Raw genomic sequence first — 26639 nt, 5'->3', positions numbered from 1 at the left:
AATCCTATTTCAAATAAAAGAAATAAATAATCAGATAGATATAATGAATCTATATTTGACTCTACTGGATATTTTCAATTGTTTTTCTGTGTGTTGCCAGTAATCACAAATGGTGTTCATAAATCCTCAATATTTCTGATACAGATATACTTTAAATTTTAAATTGTGTTTTTTGCATATGAAGAATCATGGAAATAAGGAGGATATAATATTGAATATAGTATCTTTAAGTAATATCTTTTGACCACATGTAAGGTTATTATAAACTTGCAGAAATTATAGAATTATAACCTTATAACCATCTCCTCACTGTACTTCTGAAGGAGAAATACCAAAGTCATTCTTTTAGAAAAATGTCAGCTTTTTTTTTCTTTCAAGATGTAACTTCTAACTAATTATAATACTCAAAACCACTACAGTTTTAAAAGTAACTGTTTTGGCTAGTTGAGAAAAGTCAGTTATTCTTTAGCTCATGTAACATAATTCATCTTATTACATATGAAGCATTTTTACTACTATTCTAGTACTGATTTTAGTTTGCTGCAGATTATTCTGTTTGTGCTCTATCTGAAGCACTTTTTACTTTAGATAGAAGCAGAAAGTATGAGGAATATTGGAGTGCCATTGGCATTTGGAAACACTCTATTCTGTTACTGTAATGCAGTAATTAAAGTGGAAATCCAAAATGTTCTCTATGGTATGGTGCTAGTATAAAGTGTCATTGACTTCTGTGCAAATTAAGCCGCAACACTGTTTAGAAAAATTGTGGGACTGTAGGACCAACTAATTATATTGTATTTACCCATTTTCTTTTTACCACAGTGATTTTCTAATCATAGTTCTTAAGGCAAGTAACTGTATAGAAAAGATCTTTTATTAGGCTGGTTGAAACTTCTGAAATAGCCTTGGTTGGGTGAAGAATTTTTGTCGGTGAAAAACAAAGCCAACTTTGTTTTTATGGGAACTAAAAGAATGGATACTCAACCTTGATTAACCTCAGGATAGTTTAAATACAACTAATCTTGGTTTCTTTTTTATTGAGTCATTTTCTCTGCTTAAAGTTTATTAAATTATTGTCATTCCTGTTTACAGTTATCACTAAATGCAGCCCACAGGCCAGTTAGTATTGAAAGGGAAAACCTTTTATTCTAAAATGTTTAATTACTTCTTTCAGCCTGGGAAAGAATGGGCAGAAAGATAGTGAACTTTAGCATAAGAACAATTGAACAAAGTTCTATTTAGTCTGATGGTTTTCCTCAATTGTAAAATTGATTCTCTTGATCAATAGTGTAGAGAGGAAAGAAAGGTAATGTTGCAGAGAAGTGAGGTGGAAAATGGTACAATTCAATAGGACTTGACAGCAGCACCAAGATCTTGTAGTGGCATAGATTCCAGAATAGCTCTGTTCATGGCCATTTGTAAAAACAAATAAAGTAAGCAAGTAATTTAAATTATTTTCCATTTAGATTTAGTCACATCATTTGTTTTGTTCATTATTTCGAGTAATCAAAAATCCTCTAATGAAGCATTTACTTGGTAGAAAGAATTGTGTAGGAGATGACAAGATACGGTGTTAGAATTTTCTATGTAAGTCTAGTTATAAAAATGCAACCAATATATAAATATACAAATACAGTCAATGAATTCATAGTGCATACATATACTAGTGAGCAAACTAGTCAAAATACAAAGTGCTCAGCCATCTCCATGATGGCTGTTGCACAGTTATAAACAGCCTGGACCAGTGATTCTTCCTGAGAATGCAAGAATATGAACCTTACATGTACTTGAGATTCAGATGTATTATACTGACAAAGGTGTTTGACAAATTATCTGCTGATGCCACAGTTCAAGATGGCATAAAGGGTTTTCTAATAGATAAAGGGCACTAGAAGAATAGAATGTTAGGGGTTTGGTAGGGGGTGCCAGGCTCAGATTCAGGGCACAGATGGTAGGCAGGAAGGCAGCAGGTAAGATATTTGAGTTGGGAATGGCAGTGGTTTCCAGTGCAGTGATCTGAGTACAATTGGCTACACCCTTCTCAGTCCCTGGGTACTCTGAGCATGTGACAAACTGTAAAGCACTACTTGGACAAGGACAGCTTCGGCTATTGGGGTCTAGGGATACACTCACTGATGGCTAAACACTAGAAAGGGAAGGTGTCTGCTTACTGGTTTGAGAGAACAATGAGAAGAAAAGGAAGAAAAGGTCAGTAAAAAAGAAAATCACTGATGGAAGCATAAGATCTGCAGAGGCCACAGAAGGCAAGAGGTCCTATGTGGCCACCGCAGAAAGAATGAGCAGCAGTCTGAATGCCCAGAGAGAAAGGATAGTGGAGCAGTTTCAGAAGAGACCGCATGCACAGATTGCAGCCTAGATGTTCCCAGGCCTGCTGCTCTATCCCTGATCTCACAGGTACAATAGACTGTGTCCTCTGGTCTCCACCGTACAGAGAAGTCAAAGTACTCTGGTCTGGTTTAAACTTCTTTGCAATCTCCATATTTCTGAGAGCACTTGAAAAGACAAAAGAACTGGGAATGCTAAGCATTTGGTATGTGATGGTGATTGGGTTTGCCTTTGCTTCTCCACCCAAATCTCATTTTGGATTGTAATCCCATAATCCCACATTTTGTGGGAAGGTCCCCGAGGGAAGTAATTGAATCATGGGGGCAGTTACCCTCATGCTGTTCTTGTGATGATGAGTGAGTTCCCATGATATTTAATGGTTTTGTAAGGGATATCTCCCCCACTTCCTCTGCGTTTCTCCTTGCTGCTTCCATGTGAAGGACATGTTTGCTTTTCCATCCATCATGATTGTAAGTTTCCTGAGGCCTCCCCAGCCTTGCAAAACTGTGAGTCAATTAAACCTCTTTCTTTTATAAATTACCCAGTTTCAGGTATTTCTTCATAGCAGTGTGCGAACTGGCTAAAACAGAGGGCTACTAAATCAACATATGTAGGAACTTAACTTTATCTAGCACCTTCAAGTCAGTGTTGTTTGTAAATATCACTTCTTGACCTATTCCTGGCCCTATTGTCTGTTTCTTCACAATCTTCCATAAACTTGACAGTGAATAAAGCTCATCATTGTATTATCATTGGTTTTCTGGCTCTGTCCTTTATTTCAACATTGCATCTGGTACATTCCAGAGCTTGGAACCCTATCCCAGGATTAAAGTTAAGTTTGTTTTAGCATTTAGAAATGTGGAGTAGGCAGACAAAATAATATGATCCGGAGACTTACTATCAGCAGTAATGATCAAACAGGTTGATGAAGGAAGTTTAGAATAAATAGCTAGTGGGTTATAAAAGTTCTTAATAGAGAAAGCAATCTTTATCATTAAAGCCATACCACCAAGTGAAAATCCAAATGATCTTGGCTTTGAAAGGGCCTTAGAAACTTCCAAGCCTAAACAAAGGCCATGAATTATTAGAGATTTTCTGGTACATTTTTGTCCCCATGTGGTTCTGTATTCAAAGGCAGCACATTTCAAAAAATTGGGTGGAAGGTTGGATTGGGGAGTGTGGAATAAGCTGAGTGGGATCCTGTGGGAGATGATTATACTGTGTAAGTGGATATATTTATCTCATTTTCCAGAATCACATTGCCAAAAATATCAGCTACTTTATCAGCAAAGCTAGATAGGTCCTGGGAGTGGTAGTGGTAATTCCACAGCTTATATATTATGGACTCTGTCAATCATCTCCAAAAATCAACTAACCATGACAATTTTGCTAGAGAAAGAAATGACTAATTTACAGAGTCCAAAAACCATAGGTCACTAGTCTCTGAGCATCTAGCATATGGAGAACCAGACGTACCAACCAGACACACAGAGACTCGAACTGCACTCTTAGATTGCAGCCTGGATGCTCCCTGGCCTGCTACTCTGTCACCAACTTCACGTGTACACTTTCCCACAAATATCTATGTCCTCTTGTATCCACAGTAGAGAGAGGTCAAAGTAATCTAACAGATTCCAGAAGACCTGGCCTTCAGCATCCAGGTATCCTCTGACCAATACAAAGACTAAGTAAGTCACTTTTCCTTGCTGGTCCTTGTTTTTCTAATTTTTAAAAAAGGAGATTGAGTCTGGATGACTTCTCATACCTTTCCCAACACTTTAGGCTTTTAATTTATAAATCTGTTCAGAAAATTTTGCTCTGTTCTATTTGTACCTGTATGATGCTGCTGCTCACTTAAACTCTTCCTATGTCTCATCCAATATCCATCAAATTTTGCACGACTCGTTTCCTGTTTCTATCAGCGCTGGTCTGGCTGATTCCTGCCGCTTCTAAGATGGAGCAGTATAGAACAAACAGTTCCTATTTTATTTGTATATTTCCTTTTTGTAAAGTCAGTTTTGACTGCAAAGCCAGCAAATCTTCTGTGAATAAGTCAGTTTGCATTTTAATAAAATCGGAAGATTTCCCATAACACAGATGATTCAAGATTACTAAAAGGTTTAATGATGTATGCACTTGAAGTAATAATCAAATTATTTTGAAAAAGAAAATACTTAAAAGTGAATGATACAGAATTGCCTGAAAAACATTGTAATCTCAGGCATTATGAATAAATTAAATAATTTTAGTACTTAAAAAAATTTTCTACAGCTGATATTATTTGTTTAGAGAAAATATTCCACAATATTTCAAAATCTTTTAACTCACATAGCATATCCTATTCATAATAAATTTTAGTTTTGAAAACTGCTCCTAAGCAAGTCACTTGACCTTGATGCAACTCCTTTTTCTCATCTGCAAACTGCAGTTTGAAATAGCTAATCTCTAAAGTGCCTTCCAGTTTGAAAATGTTATGATTTGATGTTGCTTCTCATTTATTGTACACAGTAAGAACAACTATTTTAGTGGCTAAGCACAACTGAAAGCCTAATGATAATGACTTCAACAGGGGTCTAATTGGGGCTTTTATATATAAATTCAATTTATGCTAAGGTCTTTCTCATGAGCCTTATTTGGATGGTAACTTTACAGAATATTAGGCTTGGGTGAATTCCAAAGCAACTTTATTTTATAACAGTATTTTTACTTTTCAATAGAGTCATACTAAAGAAGAAAGTTGAAGGAGCAGCTATTAAACTAATGTGATCCTATTAGAGAGAAAGTGAGAAAAAGTGTTTTAGCCATAATTTGACATTAAACTTTGTAAATCAATTAAAAATTTTAAAATATTTTTTTCTAAGGAAATTAAAGAAAGTCTCATATAATCTAGATTTTTTCACAATTTACTCTAGGATAAAAAAATTAAAGAGAAGAAGTTGAAATTGTGTTATGTTAGTGACTTAGGTGATTTGTATTTATGTGTTCCCCAAAGAACTTGTGTAGCCTGGAAACAATCATGAATTTGTTAAAATGCTAAAAAGAAATATATTTATTGTTTTATATAAAATCCTCTATGTGATGAAAATAAGGAAATTATTTTAATCATAAATGTGCTACAATATTTTACTCAATGTTATTTTACTAATGTTTGTAATGGTATTATCAATTATGTTGTTGATTATAGTCATCTTTATTTCTTTATCTAGCTTGAATCTAAATTTTTCACATATTAAATATATTTCTAAACCATTTATTTTAGTTGTTTGAAGAAAGCTAGGTTAGCTGCTATTTTATCCCTTGGTTTATAATTTTACAGTTTCTTGTGTTTCTACTGAGATTTTGCCATGTTGTGGCCCTGGCATGATTTGTTTAAGGAGAGTGCTCAAATGACAATAAGACGGAAAAAGAAAATACTGCAGATGCATCTGAAGGCTCTCATACAAACCAAATCGTATTTGATTACTAAAAAGAATTAGACTGGGGCTTGTGTTGCCAAAGGGCATTAGGGAACTCAAATTATGTAATTAAAGTGTTTATGCTGATCAAATTAGCCAGAGCAGAAAGAGATTCATAAAGGGGATGAAAAGTTATTCAAGTTCATTCAAAAGTTATTAACATGCACATGTTAGAAATTTAGAAAAATACAGAAATATCCACCTACTACACATATACATACAAATACAAATCACTGTAAAACCCACCATGCAATTTTTCATTCTATTTTTTAATTTCATTTGAAGCCCATGTTTTTCAACATATTGGGATCCTATATGCATACATTTTTTATAACTTTCTTTTTATGCTCAAAATGTTAACACATCCTTACATCTTTTTTTTAAACTTTTATTTTGAAATAATTTTAGACTCATATAAAAGTTGTGAAAATAGTATGTTTTCAGTTTACCCTGTACTCAGCTTCTTCCAATGATAATATTTTACGTAACCAGAATACAGTGATCAGATATAGGAAATTAACATTGGCATGACATTTTTGGTCTACAATAGAGCCCTTACTTAGATTTTTGCCAGTTTTTATATATGTTCCTTTTGTGTGTGTATTTCTTTGAAATGTTATCTTCAATGTAGCTTTACTTTGCATTTCTTTTATGGTGAATAAGTTAATATCTTTTTCATAAGTTTAATTACAGTTTTTAATCTCTTTTATGTGAATTACTTGTTCATGTATTTGCCCACTTTTCTATATGGTTTTCATACTCTTTCTCTCAAATTCTAACAATTCTTTAAGAATTTAGAATATTAGGTCTTTATTTGTGATATATGCTGCAAATATTTTGGTTTCTCAGTTGTCTTTTGATTAAAATACCAAAAAAACACAACTGTATTAAAATGTAGTTAATATGCCATATAATACACATGTCTAAAGCACACACTTGAATGTTTTCCGGTATATTCAAAGTTGTGCAACCATCACTGCAATTAATTTTAGAATATAATTGTCACTTCTTTCCTGGAAACAAACAAACTTTATAGCCATTAGTAGTTACTATTTCCTTCCCAAATTCCCCAACTTTAGGTAAAGGCCAACCTACTTTCTATTGCTAAGGATTTGCCTATTCTTGCAATTTCTCCTTACATCCTAAGACTTAATAGGTCTTACACACATGATATCTTAAAGAGCTGCATTGCATTCTGTGGTAAAATGTTGGCATATTTATTTAAGCCATCCATGATTATTAAATATTTAGGTTGATCCAAATAGCACCTTATAAATGATGCATTTGATTAACATCCTAGTGAGTTATGACTACTTTTCCATTCATTTCTTAAAGATAAATTTTAAGAAATCAAATTTTTTGGTCAAAGACTGGGCACATATTTAAAGCTTTGGTCACATTTTGACAAAAAAAAAAAAAGATTGAAAGATGTTTCCAATTTGAACAACCTTTAAAAATGGAAAATTCTTGAACCTTTAGGCAAAACCATAATGAGAGATTTTTAAAAAATTATCTTATTTGAAAGATGCCTCTAATTCTCTGATTAACAGGAATTCAAATTTTTTCTTAATCACATTTATTAGATATTCTTATGACAGACTGACCATGCTCTTTGACCCTTTGTAATTGAAATGATAGTTTCTTACTGATTCCTAAGAGTTTTGTATATGTGAAATATATTCACAAGTTTTGTCAAACATATTGCCAATTTTTCTCCATTTGTTACCTTTTAAAATTTTGTTTCTGCTCTTTTTGTTCTATAGATATGAAAACATTTGTATAAATATATTAATCTTTTAATATTGAAAATTACACATACTGTGTAGGCACCTAAAGGAAATCCTTTTTCTAATTCCTTTATTTCTTATTTTATCCATTAGTATATGTGGAACCTACTGACTTGTGTAAATGTTAGGTGGAGCTCTGTGTTTCCCCAGTTGAACAATCTGGTGTACACATTCTGTAGAATCCAATGGTGATGCATTTCCACAAAAACATGTACTATTCCTGCTCAGAAAAAAATCAGTGAAAATTGTCTAGTGCATTCCTATGCCATAAATGCAAACAATTATCATAATCATTTGCTTGTGCTTAAAGTTATTTCAGTCAGCACATTACTAATAATTTGCTATCTTAGAATATCAAATATTAATCATATTTTTTATATCTTAAAATACATACTAAATTTGTTTAAAAAATTGTACTTTAGGGTCTGGGGTACATGAGCATATCATGCAGGATTGTTGCATAGGTACATACATGGCAATGTGGTTTGTTGCTTCCCTTTCCCCATCATCTATATTTGGCATTTCTCCCCATGTTATCCCTCCCGAACTTCCCCATCCCCTCGCCATGCCTCCCCTGGCCCCCACCAACAGACTCCAGTGTGTGATGCTCCCCTCCCTGTATCCATGTGTTCTCATTGTTCAACACCCACCTGTGAGTGAGAACATGTGGTATTTGATTTTCTGTGAATTTTTTAAAGCTACAGACAACCAGCACACCTTCCCACCCAAGCTAATTTCAATATAATTTGAAATTGATTTGAATCTGTTTTGGGAAGGTGTATAAAGTTTATTTGGAAGGGGCTTGAAGGTAGTTTTCTATAAGTAAAAAGTGTTTGCTTATACTTAAAGCTCAAAATAGATTTGTTACCTATAAAGCAGGTTTTAATATACTAAATATCTTTTATTACACATTTTTTAGTTTCTTCTCATTTAGAGAGTATGCTATAGTGAAAAGAGCAAGGGCTCAGATTTCCTTGATTTGACATTGCAGGGCCATGGTCAAACCCTGTAAACTTTTCGTGCCTTTGTTTCTTAATAATGAAAACTGAGAGAAATAGACCCTACTTTGTAAAGAACGTTTGTAAGTTCCTTGAACTAAAAAATACAAAAGTCTTAGAAATCTGCTCTTAGCATGGAAGGCCTTCCAATAAATACTATTCTTGTTATAATAACTAGATAGTGTTAGGCAGTCACTAATGTAAGTAACCTCCACAGTCTTTTAAGTAGAATGAGAACTTGTACCCCTCGATTCATAATTTCAGTTATTAATACATGTTACCAGACCTGATACAATTTTAGTTAAGTGTGTTTTCCATCTTCAGTGCCTGTTAGCTGCATGGTTTTAGAGCTGCCATAATTGCAACTCTCAATTTGTTAGCTTTATAAAATAGTTGAGCCAATAGATTAATATATGGTTGGCTTATCCTCACTCCTTTTTCAGCAGAATTGAGTCTAGTTTATGTTTACCTGATATTTAAAGAGTTATAGCAAAACCTGTGTTCCTAGCATCATACCTCTGATCAATTCTAGTGATGGAGTCCCTTATATTTGGCACCTTGAGAAGCTGCTAAGTTGTTCAGACCTTAATATTAGGTAATATACTAAGTGCTTTATATACCTTTTTATATTTAGTCAGGTAATATGTTGTACCCTAGATATAACATAAGGCATACCTTCTAGTTTCCTTAGGAGGAATACTGCTGTCCAGAAAGTAGAGTGATACGCTCAGTGTTGCACAGCTACTAAGTGGCAAATCTGAGGTTTGAGGCCAGGCTGACCATTTCATCCTTTGAAAGCTAACAATTTCCCCTTTCTTAGCTTCAAGAAATTGAAATAATTAGATTGAAATAATTAGATTCATCTATAAGCTTATTTTCAATATTAGATCCTATGATTCTGCAATAGTTGTGACAAGAATATGGGGAATAACACAGTCTTCGAGATCATCTAAAGTGAAGATTGAATCCCTTACCAGCCATGTTAGCAGAGCAGGATTTTTAACCCTTGTGTATCTCACTTCTTCATCTAAAAACAAAAGTAGGCATAAGAATTTATACATTACAGATAGGAGGACTAAATCAAACAATGTATATATAGCACGTGGCATATAATAAGCATTCAACATATAACATCTCACCTTCTGTTAATTGGGACTATTTTTAGTTTGGCTCCTTTGGTGCTAGCACTTTTCCATTAGAAAAGGGTTTGCAAAGAAGCTATTCTCCATGTTTCTGAAAGCTCTGGTTCTGTAATAGTCCCTTCATAATAGATGCCAAATAATTCTAGATAATACTATCGAAAAGTACAATACAAATTAATATCCACTGAGAAGGCACATTTCAGAGAAAAATGTTCCAACAGACCAGTACAAAGTTCTGGCACAGAAGCAGAGTTCTGCAGCCTTCTGCAGACACAAGCATTTTTTTTTTGTCCCTATCCATGGCAAAGCTATGCTCTGACCTCATCCTCCTTCAATCAGTTGTTCATCTAAAGAATTTCCTTTGTAATGATCATCATGAAGGTAATTTACTTGATTGGCAGCTTATTATTTCCTATTACCGGGTCCCCTGCTAATGAGTATTTCCCATCTGGATAAATATGTTCTAAATGGAAGTTCTTTTGGAAGACTAATAATATCTAGCCTGGTTTATGCAACAGTTGTCTATAAAATAAGAACGCTGTGTTTTTTACTTCAGAATAGCATTGGATAATATTAATATTAAAAGTATTCTTTTGAATAATTCTTTTTAAAATTGAGGATATTAGTAGTTGTGTTAAAAACCTAACAAACTCCATAACCAAGATTCTCAAAATATTTAACTCAGCTTCATTTGTAGAACATTAACCATTAACCTATTTTCTATCAGATTAAATTAACTTTTCAAGGTTAGTTTTGAACGGAGATGAGATTGAAGACATTAACTAATAAGTCACTAGATTGGACATAGGAAAACCGGTACTTAGCATTGTAGTATTTGTGTTTGAGGGATAGGATAAAGTGTTATGGGGTGTGATGAAAAGCTTTCTTAATGAATGAGAAAACAGCTCAGAGTGCACTTTAATATATAAACAAAATTGATTTATTTTAAAATAAAATGACTTGAGATTGAAATGCTTTCATAAGTCCAATATTTGGAAGTGTTTTACATCAAAATACATAAAATACTCATTGACTGCTAGGGAATAGGATATTTAATAGTAGATTATTGTACTGTCCTAGTTAAAATAATCACATAGATAAAACTAGAGATATTCTGGTACACTTAAATCTTATCTATCTTCTTTAACTCCACAATTATATATAAAATGATTGCTAATATTCCATGTGTAGCACAGAATTTGGCCCATCCAAAGAAACATCTGTCCTTTGTTGTAGGCTTTTGGGATGTTATTTACATCATACATAATAGAAATGTCATTGTTTAGGATGACTCTGGATCTGAAATTACACTGGATCCTAGGGTGACACCAGCCACACCTCATAGTCTTAGAGTGGGAACTATTAATATCAGAAGAACCAGCAATGTGACTTAGGGTTAGGACTTGTGGTCACGTTGTATCAGTTGATCAGGAGACTAAGTCCAACCAATGGGCAATCAGTCAATTAAGTATGCCTACATAATAAAGCCACAATAAAAACTATAGACATAGAAACTTGGGTGAGCTTTCTTAGTGGGAATCTGTACATATTACACATCAATGCTGGGAAGATAGTAAGTCCTGGCTCCACTGGGAGCGGACAATGGAAATTTTTGTTTGGAACCTTCCTAGACTCTGCTTTACATAGCTCTTCCTTTGGCTGATTTAAGTTTCTGTCCTTTCTCTGTAATGCACAGTAACCATTAAGTACAAAGCTTTCAGAAAGTTCTGTGAATCCTTCTAGAAAATTACTCCACCTGAGAGTATTTTGGGGACCCTCCCTCCTGAGTTTTGGTTGGTGTCAGAAGTAAGGGCAGTCGTGGGGACTGTGCCCTCAAACTTTACAGTTTGGCTAACTCCAGGCATTCACAGTAAACATTATGAGCATCACTAAATTCTGTATTGACTTCTGAATTTTCTTAGCCTAAATTATATTCAGTAGAATTTTGCTGCATTTTGGGCATATTATATTTCTCAGGAAGAGGTAATCAAACACTTAGGTAATACAGAATTAATCAATTGCCTACTAGACATGTCTAGCGAACATGTAAGATTATTAGTCCAAATATTTCACTGACTGAGATATGTTGTCATCTCAGTGATACTCTGCATTCTGATTACACTTTTTCATTAAATGAATCAATACAAACATTTAAGTAAAATAGTCATTTTCTATTCAAAATCATCTCAATTTTTATATTTTTAGCATGGGGAAAATTGAATAAAAGTTTGTATTTTTTCCTATCTGATTTTCTCTAAGGTTGTCTTGTCTTAATGACCTGTGAATAGCAAGACTAATGATCTTGTTATGTTCTCATCAATTGTACAAATAAATTGACCTAGCCAAAGAAGTTGGTTCCATTTGATTAGCTCCCCCTCATTCTGCTTCAGCCATTGTCATTTGTTGGGAAGTGAGATTCCAGAAACCATCTCTCCTGTGAAGTAAAACACTGCCAACTCTGTTAGGGGAACATAAATCATGTCACAGTTATATCTCAAATCCATTAATAATAAAACCATGCACGGTGGGCTTCAGCCTGCAACAGACATTTATGAACAAGTCAGAAAATGAAGAATGTAAATGGAAACACTGTGCCTTTAATTGCAGCTTCACAAATGGCAGCACTACAGTTATAGAATTGTTAAATATCAATTAAAGAAGGTTGCCACCTGATCTCCCTGCACATAATCTGTTTAATTAGGTAATCTGTTTCTGACATCGAATGTTTCTGGAAACTAAGACTTTTCAACAGCATGCAGTCTTCCTCAGAAGGAATGGCATAGAGATTTACTGGGCTCTGCTGCTTCAAAAGAACTAAGAATTTAAAAAATAATTGTACTCTTTTGTACAATTGGTATAATGTGGAACCCAAGCTTGTTAGAGAAATTCACATGGTATCGTCTTAAATAGAATACAATTTTTTTTTTCAGATTGGTCCTCAAAACATTTGGGCAGTTTATGATTTTTATTTTACTTGCTCACTAATAGAATAATACTCATGACTCTACAGTACAGAAAACCTCTAATTAGTATGCTCACAATAATTTATATAATCCTGAAGTTATAGGAAAAGTTAGAATTTTAATTTTTTTAAATAAATAATTTGACATGTGCAATAAAGTTTGCTGTGATTGTTAAATAGAAGGACTGTTACAAACAAAAGCTGAGGAATGCTTTGTAGCAGAAATTATCTTTTGGAAAATACTCTAGTAAGGGACCATTTAAAAGTGTATTATTGGTGTTCATGATACTTCTATTTGGAACAGTTCCATCATTCACTTAGTTATTGTTGAATTGTAGCACTGTTTATTTATTGCCTCATTTATTTTTCACATAATTATGAGGAATTTATTAATATTCTTGTTTTATAGACGAAGAAATTGAAACTCAAATGGTTTTGGTAACTTAAGTGAGTAGATCTGTGGATGTCAAAAAAATCCATTAATTTATTGAGAATGCTTTTTTTATGATGCCACTAAAAATAATTTTTGAATGAGTAGAATAAAAAGTTAATAACAAATGAAGACAATGTCAAACTTATTGAAGCTTCTAAATCACAATGGCAATTGTAATATTTTAAGCTAATTTATAAACATTTTACACAAAAATATTCCTATTGATACCATTCATCTATCTAGAAAAAAAGAAAAAAAAGTCCTTTAAGAGTACCCAGTGAACTTCTAATTGTTTATAAAGATTTAAAAATCTGTTTTTTATATAAAAATGTTCAAACACTTGGAAAATGTATAAATCCTAATGCGACTCCCATAAACCCATTACATAGAATCAACAAATGTTAATATTCTGCCACACTTGCTTCTATTACCTTTTTGCTGAATTATTTTAACTTAAATTACAGATAGGATATCTCAAACCTAAATATTTTTATCAACTTAACATTTTGGTATTATAATGTCTCCCATTATAATACCAAAAAAGAGTATCATTATTGTACCCAAAAAAGTTAACCAAATTTCCTTAATATTGTCTAATATCCTTTGCATAGTTCAGTTTCACTAATTAACCACAAATGTATTTCAAATTTAATTTGTTTAAATTAAGATCCAATTAATAAGGCATTATTTCTAGTTGATATGTTTCTCAGGTATCTGTATCATAGTCACCCCTCTTTTTTTTTGACATTGACTTGTTGAAGAGAAAGTGCTACCCATTTGTCTAACTGCTTCTTTTGCCTCATAGTATCATCCAAACTGTTTCTCTATTCCCTGTATTATTGATAAACGAGAAGTTAGATTTAGCAGCTTGGTTAAGTTCATATTATAGTAATTTGGAAATAATTCTTCATGAGTGATTTTGTAAACCTACTACATTCCATCGGATGCATGCAATGTGCAATTGTCGCATTATTCCTTTTGCTAAGGGTGATCTGGAAATTCAGGTGGCTGCAGCCTGATTACTTCATGGTGTGTTTGTGCTTTTCCCTTCTCTACCTGAATCTTGCTGTGAAAAATACAACTGGATGCTGGACCTTTTTAATTTTTAATTTCATGCCAATCTCTCTAATATTAATACCATATTCTTATATTTCCCTGCGTTTAACACATAATTTTGAGACTTCTGATAGAAGATATGGGGAGTTAAATAATCCTTAATTGTTGCAGACCATTTATCTCTTGAGTAAATCTCTTTAAAATGTGAAATTGCTCTTAATGTTTGTGGATCTGTGAGCTGGAATTTCTCTCATTAAAGCAAAATCATCACAGAAATCCTTTTATGTGGGTTTATTTTTAAAACAACTTAGTTTCTTCTTTCTTTGAAATTCCATAAACAGCAAGATTTGCTTCTGGAAAACAGTCAGGGAGATATTGATACTTTAGTAAGGCAAGAGTGGTTCAATGGAAACGCATATAGCAATAGCTCTTGCCTTAGCCAGATCAGTTCTATTTTCATCTATTATGTTTTGAACCTCTGATTCTTTGTAACATTTTGTTTAAAAGGTAGAAAGGTATAAACGGAATAGTAAAAGCACACATATGCACACACACAATGACAACATACACTGTACAAAATGTGCCACGTCTTGTCCATCTGGATCTTAGTGTATGGTATAGGAGACTGAGAATCATCTAGATGATACTTCCCCTGGAGAAGAATCTGGAAATCCTGATAAGGGATTCTTTCTCACCAGATGAGGGTCAGTGGGCAACCATGTATAATTTGCAAGTGTAACCCACAGGCATGGTCTGTAAAATGTTTCTATAATTTTTCAAATGGAAGTCGCTATTTCAAGCTGCTGACATTTGCTCAGGATTTTTTTTTTCTCTTGCTACTGTTCTTCCCTCTTTTTCTTCCAGGAAAAATCTTTTTTGTTTGTTTTTTCTGTTTTTGAGACAGGTTCTCACTTCCACTGAAAAAAATCTTAATTATCTTTCAAAAGCAGAATACAAGGCACCTCATCTCTAAAATCTTTCCTGATCCTCTCTTTTGTCTTATCAGAAGAGCTTTCCAGTTTGCAATTGATTGTTGGTGTAACTGTTTTCCTCCCTGAAGTGAGAGGCCCTCAAAGTTGGGTGGCATGTCCTTGTCATCTCTGTTAGTCAGTTCTTAGGTTATTAAAAATGATAGATACTTGTTTAATGGATAAAAAATATTGTAAGCCTTCTGCAAAACTGGGAAAGAGAAGAAAAGGAAAGAAAAGGGTGGGGAAAGAGAGAAGTCATCAGCACAGAAGTCTGAAATCTTATATAAGTCTCTGACTTTGGAATATCACCAGCTTCCAGTGCAGAAAGTAACTGGTGGTCAAGGATATGCTGACACCGGCATAACATTTTGTGTTAAGTTGAAAATTTAATTTACCTACTATGACATTAACTTAATAACTCCATAACTCTTGATGTACAATAAATCTCTTACTGTTCTACATTTTCAAATAAGCATTTTTACAATGTGATTTACTGGAGCAGAGTCTAATACAGTTCACATCTGTAAAACCACCCACAGAGTCACTAGTAGATAATAGATGAGCTTATTGAGCTGAGTAGAAATAAACTATCTGCCAAAATACAAATTCATGAAAATATAATTCCAAGGAGAAACCAGACAATCTCTGGTTTCTGGAAGTTTATAGAGCCCCTACAAAAAACAGGATCCAAAATTGGGGGATAAGAAATACCTTAGGACAAATGTTATCTGCTATCTCCTCAGTGCCACCAGGGATGTGCTAGCCAGAGTGTGTAAGTAGACATTTATCCACACGTTCATTCTGGGAACCTTGAGGCCTGGCACAGTCAGAGATGACCAGGGGAAAAATAACCTGAGATTGGAACTCAACTGTTCACACGCAATGCTTCTTTCCTAAGGCCCAGGGAGGAACAGGAAAATGGAGGCTTATTTCTTTCTTGGTATCACATTTTTTTCAGAGGGAAGATGAAAAACAAAAAGACATATATGTCTATATGTGAGATGACTATATATTTATGTCTATATGTGAGACGGCCATATGTATGTGTATATGTATATAAAGTTAGTGTATATGTATACATTAGTATATATATGCATGTATATTTGTTATAATTATACATGTATACACATTCATATATATAAATGTGTAGACACACACACTAGTAATTACTTAAGGATATGCAGCAATCATTGTTCCAAAAACTAAGAATATAGAAAATGGCAGCAAAGTAATGAAAAACAATCCTTTGATCTTGCAAACGATTTTTAATTTGACATGGCATCTGGAATACTTGGCAAATGATTTTTAATTTGACATGGCATCTCCTTGTAAATTGTTTATTAAATTTAGCAAAATTAACTATCTTTTAGAAAATATATTAATATAGATCAATGAAGTGAAAAAAGCAAAGCATAGAAAACTCTTCAGTAAAATTGTGTTCACTCTATAATATTGTCTCATTTTGTGAGCATAACATTTTTCTCAACGATGTTAGTATTCTATCAAAAAATATTTGTTTAACAAAATCTGTATTTTCAATGCCTTGTGAAGAAATTAAAGTATTTCTTCCTAGAATAAGAGGTTTCTTTTTCAAAAAACCAGATATTTAGCTTTAGAAGCTTAATTTTTAAACCATTTCTTTAGCTACCAATTTTAAGCTTAATTAAAAAAAGCCTGAATTATTGAAATATAAAATAAAAATATTATTAATAAACTTGGAATAGTGTATACATAGCTTGTTTGATCAGGAGCATCAGTGGAATAGGACATATTAAATGTTTTCTTCAATTAAAGGTATCTAGGTGTGGGATACGGGATGGTAGGGGTTTATAGTTTCTTCACAATGTTTGCATTCCATTAGGTGAGATGGATTTTAATAAAATATGATAAAATGTGGTGAATGCAACAGTGGGGAAATACACAAAATCTAAATGTACTTAACGGGGAGAAAAGAAAAAGAAATTCTGTCTAGGGACTTAGCCATGCTTCCTGAAGTAATGACACTTAATCTATCATGGTTGTTATTGTTGTGATTATTTTTAGTATTTGCTTTGGTTCTAAGTTGGTTTGTTTTCTAATATGGGTACAAGTTCTTTAAGTTTTCATATATAGGAATAATATAAAAGGGAGGAGAAACCATGCTGGAAAAGGCATAGACATGAATCAGCATATAGCATTTGGTGAATTATTACTAATTTGGTATGGCTAGAGCAATGGTTTCCAATCAGAAGTGATTTTTCCCCCACAGGGAAATTTGACAATGGCTGGAGATATTTTGGCTTTTAGAAAGGGATTGGGGAATGGTACTACAGCATCCAATAGGGAGAATCCAGGGATGCTGCTAAAACATTCTACAGTATAAACAGGACATCCTCCACAACAAAGAATTACCTAGGCCAAAATGTCTATAATATCAAGGTTGAGAAATGATGGGCTAGAGCATGAAAGCTTAGGTGATAAAAAGAGATGAAGCTGAACAGGCAGAGTGTCCACATTATGGGGGCAGAAGGAGGAGTTGGGATGGCTTTGAACACCTGCTTCAGGAGCAAATGAGTAGCGTGAGCATTACAGTGATGAAGAAACGAAAGGAAAGATGCAGGCCCAAACATGCAACTGCATAGGTGTGAATGGCACATCTAAGGAGCACACTCGGAGGTTACAGTGCACCTAGATTTTTCCTGGAGTTGTGCAGTGAGCACATCAGTCTCAGCAAAGAAACCTATTTGCAGTTACAAAACCTGAACAAACTGTGAAGGTCAAAATGTTTGTAAAGTATATTTAGATTGAGATGTTTCATATGAAAATGCATTTTCTTTTTTTTTTTTTTCCAAAAAACCCCCACAAGATTAGTATCTGATTTAAGAGATTATGGACTTGATTAGAAGAAAGGATTAAGAGGGGCGTATAGATGAGTAAAAACGGGAAAAATCTCAGGGACAAAAAAGGTCAAGAATTGTGTCATAAAAAAATGGTGGCACAAATGGAGGAACTAGTATGAATGGTACTGAGTCATGAGGTGGGAAAGTTTAACATGACTTGACAAAGAGATTTGGATAGTAGTAGTTGGAAGTTTAGATTTGATGCAGTGGGTTGGAAAAAGTCCTTGTAAGTCCCTGAACAGGAGAGAGATGGATGAAAATGGCCTTTGAGTAACACTGTTTTGCCTTCCCTGTGTTAGATAGATTATAGCATGTAGAAAATGAGGCATGTGACAGGGTGATCAGCTAGGAGACTATTGAAGTTCTGCCCTCAATTTACAAACAAAATAGCTGCTCACTGCTCCCCATAAAATATTCCTTTATATGCATGAAACGTGCTATTAAGTTTCCTTTCAATTTTCTTGGGTATGTACACTTAGTCCTTTAGCCTTCTCTCATTGGGCACATTTCCCAACACTCCAGTGATTTATTTTGCTCTTGCCTTTGTATTCTCTCCAATTTTGTTTTTTCATATCTCACATAATTTACCATAATTCAGATTGAGCAGAGTATTCTAATAAAGTTCAGATCAAAACTGAGTAGAAGAAAAGTGTCTTGCCTATTCAAAATGAAATATTTATTTTTATTTTTTATGGAAGTAAAGATTAAGAAAAATGAGAAGAGTGGGCTTAATCCAACATTTTATATTTTTTATCATAAATAATGAGTAACAAGGTATGAATAACTGATTAATAAATGTATAAACTACTGCATTAAAAGTTATTTTTTTATTTTTATTTTTTTGAGACAGGGTCTCACTCTGTTGCCCAGGCTGGAGTGCAGGCATGATACTGGCTCACTGCAACCTCTGCCTCCTAAATTCAAATGATTCTCGTACTTCAGCCTCATGAGTAACTGGGATTACAGGAGCCTACCAGCATGCCCAGCTAGTTAAAAGTTATTTCTTAAAATTTAAGCTTTTCTTTAGTGTTTATAGAAGGGTATTTCTATTCAAGCTTCATGTTAATATATGAAAATTTTAAAAAATAATTGCAATAAGGCAAGGTTATTTTAAACTTATGGAGTTAAGTTCTCCTTGTATTTAGGCCTGGAGAAAAAAATTTGACCTCCATCTGCCTTTTATTATAAATATAATAAAAATGCACCAACAAAATACCCAAGTATAAATAAATGCAAAGATTTTTTTCCCCACAAGCCCAGGAAAGATTAAATGATTCAAACAATAGGAGGAAATTCTATGTCAGATATTAGACTAGATTTATCTTCCTATTTGAAATAAGTTTTTTAAGTCAAAATATGGAAAACAGTAATTCTCAAGATACTTTATATCAGGAAAAGAGGGCAAAGATCCCTGTGAGGTAAAAACAAACATAGTGAGCCTTATGCCATGTGACTGCTTCATTTTACTTCCTGGATAAAGTTTCCAGGCACAACACAGGGAGACAGAACCCAGGTAGAGCCTGGCTGTTTTTCGGAGTTAAGGAGATAGAGCTGGTCGTCCAGGGAATACAAGGTGTCTAAAGTTTGCAGAAGAGAATACCAGAGAAGAGAGAGAAACATAGACAGAAACCTGATAATCTACATACAGTCTCCTGTGATTATTCAGTAGAGTTCTGATCAATGCACGAGTATGTGAAAATCATCTGAGACTTGTGGAAAAAACACCCAAAAGGATTAGTGGAAACACCTGGGAATAGGACTATTCCCATCAACCAGAGTGAAAAACCTTGTAATTTACAGGGGATAGTTCTCAGAATTCTTTGCTCCAGTGGGGTAAAATGGGGGTTAAATTTACACTAAATGCAATGCCTACGAAACTTAATAGCAAGATCCAAAATGACCAAATATTTTCTAAGAAACATAAACATATTATATGGCAAAGATCAAGAATGTTTATAGAAAACATATTTATTACCCAATAAGTTAAACATTTACAATGAATGGAAGTCAAACAAAAATTACCAAGTATACAAAAAAGTAAAAATAAAACAGCAAAAATCAATCAAAACTAATTCATAAATGACATAGATGATGGAATTAGTAAAATGGCATTAAAACATTTATAATAACTGTATTCCATATGTTTAGAAAGCTAGAGGAAAGGTTGAACATGCTAAACATAGTCATGCAAGACTGTTAAAAAGATTCAAATCAAATTTCAAAAAATGAAAAATTTCAGTGTCTGAGATGAAAAATACACTGGTTGAGATTAACAGAAGATAAAGCATTGCAGAAAAAAGTGTTAGTGAACTTGGAAACAGCAGTAGAAAATACATGATATGAAACATACAGAAAAAAGCCTGGAAAAGAAAAATAAGTAGATTGTTGGTCAGTTGTGAGATAACTTCAGGTATCCTAATATATGTCTAAATAAAGTACCTGAAGAAGTGGTAGGGCATAAAAATATTTCAGTAAATAATAGCTGAATATTTTTTAGATTTTATAAAAGCTATAATCTTCAGATCTAAGAACCTCAACAGCAAACATAGGAAGCATAAAGAAAAGCACACCAAAGCACAGTGCACTCAAATTGCATAAAATAAGTGAATCTTAAAAGCAGCCAAAGGAAAAAAAACACATTTTGGAAGAGATGAACAAAGATACCAAGGACAGCAGATTTCTTTGGAAACAATGCAAGCCAAAAGACAGTGGAGTAACATTTTTAAAATACCAAAACAAGCCATAATCTAGAATTCTTCATCTACCAGAAATACCATTTAAAAACAGATGAAATAAAGACTTATTTTCGGACAAAGGCTAAATGAGTTTAACATTAGCAGACCTACATTATAAGAAATGTTGAAGGAATTCTTAAGCAGAAGCAAAACATTACCATGTGGAAATCTGGTTCTGCACAAAGGAATGAAGAGCATGGAGCAGTAACTACATGGATAAATATAAAGGGTTTTTTCTTATTATTTAAATCTCTTTATAAATAGTCAACTGTTTAAAGCAACAGCAATAATAATGCATCATGGAATTAATAACAATTGAAATGTGTAAAAGCAGTGATATGAAATTTGGTAAGGGAGAAATGGATGCATACTTCATTCTTATATGTGAAGTGGTATAACATTACTTGATGACAAACTGTTGAATTAAGGATGTATGCGATAAACCTCAAATCATTCATTAAAATAACACAACAAAGAATCGTAGCTAAGAAGGTAAAATGGAATTTTTAAACAAATATTCAATCCAAAAAGTAGGAAAAGGTGTGAAAAGGGAAAAAAATAACATAGAAAGAACTGAAAAAATATAGCGTAGGCCGGGCGCGGTGGCTCAAGCCTGTAATCCCAGCACTTTGGGAGGCAGAGGCGGGTGGATCACGAGGTCAAGAGATCGAGACCATTCTGGTCAACATGGTGAAACCCCGTCTCTAGTAAAAATACAAAAAAAACAAAAAAAAATTAGCTGGGCATGGTGGCGCGTGCCTGTAATCCCAGCTACTCAGGAGGCTGAGGCGGGAGAATTGCCTGAACCCAGGAGGCGGAGGTTGCGGTTGAGCCGAGATTGCGCCATTGCACTCCAGCCTGGGTAACAAGAGTGAAACTCTGTCTTAAAAAAAAAAAAAAAAAAAAAAAAATTATATATATATATATATATATATATTTTTTTTCAGTTCTTTCTATGTTATTTTTTTCCCTTTTCACACCTTTTCCTACTTTTTGGATTGAATATTTGTTTAAAAATTCCATTTTACCTTCTTAGCTACGATTCTTTGTTGTGTTATTTTAATGAATGATTTGAGGTTTATCGCATACATCCTTAATTCAACAGTTTGTCATCAAGTAATGTTATACCACTTCACATATAAGAATGAAGTATGCATCCATTTCTCCCTTACCAAATTTCATATCACTGCTTTTACACATTTCAATTGTTATTAATTCCATGATGCATTATTATTGCTGTTGCTTTAAACAGTTGACTATTTATAAAGAGATTTAAATAATAAGAAAAAACACTTTATATGTATATATATATATGTAGCGTGATAGTAGATTTAAAACTAATTATATATGTTACCACATTAAATATGATTATTAAAAAATACTGTAAGTGGACAATGTCAGGTTAGATTAAAAAAAGAAGAACCAACTACTTGCTGACCATAGAAAACCCACTTTAAAAGTAAAGGCATAAATAGTTTAAAAGTAGAAAGATAAAAACATAACATAAAACAATGGTAATAGTTGTTTTATGCTAACATTAATTACTGTGAAGCTCCATTGAATATGTGCACTGTGAGAAGGCACAGAACTCCCACAGACTGGCCTTGTCTGGATCCCATAAGTGACCTGTTACATTGCTATTATATGCCATTTTTTAGCACTTTGCCTGGTACCTTAGAGAGGCTAACGGACAGGCTATGTACTAGTTTTGTATTCAAAAGCCACTAGGTAACTTATGCACAACTTTATGTCTCATCTGCCTAAAACCTGGTTAGCATTGAGAAAAACAAACTAAAATCTGGAGCAACATACTTTTTCATACTTTTCAGAGCATATGCAACTCTATGAAATCTGAAATAAAAGAGGCAAAGGTCAAATAGAAAAAATGCATACTTAGATATTTTTCTTCTAGCTTCAAGTATGTGGAGAAAGAACAAGCTCCTTTGCATCCATTTAAATTGTCAGTGTACTAGTCTCTACGAGATAGGCTAGAAATGAGATTATGTTAAAATATAGATGCAAGGAGAGTATAACAAGAAAGGCAATGTTCCCAAGAGATTGTTCCTATGCAACTCTTTTGATTGAGTACCATGTGATATGAAATACTTCAGAGATGCAAATATCTGCTCTGAAAAGGAACATCTCTTGTTTTCCATTGATAGCTTCTTCAAGTCTAACTGGAATGTGGTGCAAGTGAAAAGAGGGCAGGGATTTTTATTAGTTTTATTATGGTAGATACCATGGAAGAAAGGAAGCCCAAGATGAAAAGATAAGTTTTTAAAACTTTGTCTTAAAGAGAGAATGCAAAAGTCAAAAACACAATTCGGCATCTGGTTGTGCCTGCAGACAGGGCAAAGTTGAAGCCTGACACCCCCAGAACATACATCATGATGTAATAATATCAGAGGACCAGTCAAGTAGTATTTGTTCCCTAGCTTCCAACTAACATGTATGTCCTAGTTGCAATGTAAAATATATTTCTTACTATGAGTCATGGTCATAACAGTTTGAAAGCCAGTGGTCTGAGATGAGTTAAAGTCCTTGACCTTAGCTATAAAAATCAATGGATGCAAGCAAATTGAATATAGCACTTTCAATTTAGGCAACTAAGCTATGTAAAAATAAGTATGTGATCAGCTTCTAGCTATGTCTTAAAAATTTTATTTTTTAATTTATTTTCTGGGAAGGCACCAAATTCTCAAAGCAGGGATTACAATAAAAAGGTTATCTCTCGCCTGTCTCTCTTTGACTTGGCTTCCCATCCAAGAAGCAACCAACAGACAGTTTCTTGTGTATTCTTTTGAGGATATTTTACTGGTGTGTTTTAAGAAAACTTCAGGAATTTTTTTTTACCAATATTGATGACGGCCTTAAAAGGCTAAATACCTTCCTATTGCTCAGATAGCCCGATTTATAAGTACCCAACATTGTAATTCTGCTGCCCAACCCTTGTTACCTGGCCACTCTTCAGTAAGACTCAGATTAAAAATGACTGACCCTATGAGGAAAAGCACCCACTGGCTGACTCTCCAAGACATGACTTATGCTGTGTTCATGACGGAATCCAATAAAACATCTGATAATAATGGTTAACATTTAATGAGTGTTTACTCTGTTCCAATATGATTTAAGCAGTGTACCAGATATCAATCCTCATAGACGCATCAAATAATCCCTTTGAGAATGATGCTAGCATTTTTTTTAACAGATAAGAAAACTGAAGCACTTAAGTAACTGCAAATTCACACACCTAGAAAATGATGAAGTTTCAAGACTCCAATGTTATGGAGTCCCAATACCAACTTTATCCAATACTCTTTATCCCAATACCAACTGCCTCTTCTCTACACTGATAAAAACTGCTCTTTTCTTGCTGAAATAGAAGAGATTCAGCTGTTTGAGGACCCATGGTTGATCATCAAGCAATGGTTTTCCTCTCTTCTTACCCATTTCTGTACCTGAGGAGTGACCCTACCCTGCTTAAAGTGATAAGAAGCTATACCCCACACTCTTTTCTATATGAAACTCAGGAGGAATGAAAGGCAACATTACATAGGTATTTGCGCATGTGTGTTTTTAGCCATATTCTGTGAATCAGCAACTCTGTTAAAAGATTCCATCACCTGGAGAAAAGATAACTTGTATAACTTTCTTCTGGAATTAAGTCAGTCAAACATATTCTGGAACTAGCTAAAGTAGTGGCCCTCAGGCAGTGTTAGATTTTCTAACAGCTGAAGGGTGAATAAGGAAAAGCACAGTTGGAAGCAGAGTTAGAGGAGCTGGCAGAAGAGACACGTAAAGGATTTATTTTTGTGTTGAAAGTTATGTGATGTCAATGCTCTATAAAATCTTAAGTAAAATTGGCAATGCTCTCCAAGAGTTCTTGGCAAAGTCAATTTATTCTGGGAAATGTAGAGATGCCAATTTCAAAAAAGTGGCCATTGAAAGATAGCTGGATTATGTTAACATTGATTTTTCACGTTCTATTCAAAGATTTTTTTTGTGCTCAGTAGTCAATATCTCTCTAAAATGCTTAATTGTAAATATGTGACATTATATTACATTAAAATACCATATGTAACTCCCAAAGAGAAAGTTAGCCCCGAAATACTGTATATATATATGTGTGTATTTTCACTGAAGTAACAAGTTTCTCCAAATCTTAAACTTAAATTTTGGCTAAAAATTTCACCAATGTATAATAATCTTCATAAAGATGTGTATGCACAGAACCATAGATATTAAGATTGTATAACCTTCTTGAAAATAAAATAGATTGTGCTATTTAATTATAAAATTCAGAGATTTAAATATGCTTGAGGACTTAATAAATGTATGTTTATTGGTGCTAATGATAGGATTAACATATTTTGAAGGCTTTTTATAATTAGATTTGGCACATTTTTTACAAGCCACAAATTCCATAAAGAAAATATTTAGAGTACATAATATATTAAATGCTTTATTCAACTATTTTTTATTTTTAAACTAAATGTAGGACATAACATTTTAATACCTTGGTAGTGATTTCCATATTTTATGAGTCTTTCAACATAATAATGATAGCTAATATTGGTTTATGTATTTATTTTTTGAGATGGAGTCTTGCTCTCTTGTCCAGGCTGGAGTACGATGGCATGATCTTGGCTTATTGCAACCTCCAACTCCCAGGTTCAAGTGATTTCATGCTTCAGCCCCCTGAGTAGCTGGGATTACAGGCTTGTGACACCACGCCTGGACAATTTTTGTATTTTTAAGAGAGACAGGCTTTTGCCAAGTTGGCCTGGCTGTTCTTGAACTCTTGACCTCAGGTGATCTGCCCACCTCAGCCTCCCAAAGTGCTGGGATTACAGATGACAGCTGTGGCACCCAGCCTGCATTTCTTTACCTGTAATTATCTATTCCTCCTGACATATAATTTCTCTAATTCATAAATAGCAAAAATGTCTAAATACCTCCTTCTCCTCACATTACACTAACCTCTGACTTTTTCTTGATGGGTATTACTCTCTTAATTTCCCTTCTTCAGTGTTCTTTCACCAACATAAAGCCTCTTGTAGCAGTAGGAGTTAAATATGATATATTTTTTTCACTTATTGAAAGGATGGAAAGTAACTTAAGTAACAAAAAACATGAAAATAAGCACGAATATTAGTTGAAGTCAAAGGGTAGAGATGGGGTTATAATTCTTTGCATACAATTAAAGCCATTACTTTTAATACAGTTGGTGATACTCAGAGAGGGACAGAGAGAATGGGACATGCAATAGAATTTGATGAGTGTTTATAGTTGTTGAGAATAGGAAACCAGTTAATAAATGCTGCCAGGTGATATGCTACCATAGGATCCCTGGAGTGGTAGAGCACAATGAACACACTGGGGTACTTTGAGGCCAGTACTGACATGATAAAAAAAAATCAAGGACAGAAAGGCCATGATGAATTATAGTTATACTAAAATTGAGATTAGTAATATATCATTTGAAAGACCGTTGGAGACATTATAGCATGGAGAAACACAGTTATTTTCCAGAATAATGATTTTGAAAGTAACTGGTAGCATTATTCATTTGAGGAAACACAGTGACAACAACTGTGAACTTAATGATGCCAATATTTTCTGGCTGTTTTGTTTTTCTGGTTCTATACCTACAAGGTAGACATATTTTCAACAGTGATTTTAGGAAATAAAACAGCTTGAGATGAAGAATTATTAATGAGGAGGCTTATAAACATTCCCTGAATGTCTAGGAATGGATATATAAATGAACAGCATTATGAATGCATTAAATATTAATACTGACTTATAGGTGTATATTTTGCTTATCATTGAACCTCTAATGAGCAGATAGGTTTCATTGAGTTTATTTTCAGCC

General features: G+C 33.7%; 1 protein-coding gene across 1 annotated transcript in view; it reads left to right on the top strand.

Annotated features, from left to right (window-relative positions):
• The window catches only part of ZNF804B (zinc finger protein 804B), a 576730-nt gene that overhangs the window by 57677 nt on the left and 492414 nt on the right, over positions 1 to 26639 (top strand). The gene's annotated exons all lie outside the window — the stretch shown is intronic.

This window comes from Callithrix jacchus, chromosome 11 (genome assembly GCF_049354715.1).
Source record: "Callithrix jacchus isolate 240 chromosome 11, calJac240_pri, whole genome shotgun sequence".
Classification (NCBI taxonomy): Eukaryota; Metazoa; Chordata; class Mammalia; order Primates; family Cebidae; genus Callithrix; species Callithrix jacchus.
This window is presented reverse-complemented; position numbering and strand designations above follow the sequence as displayed.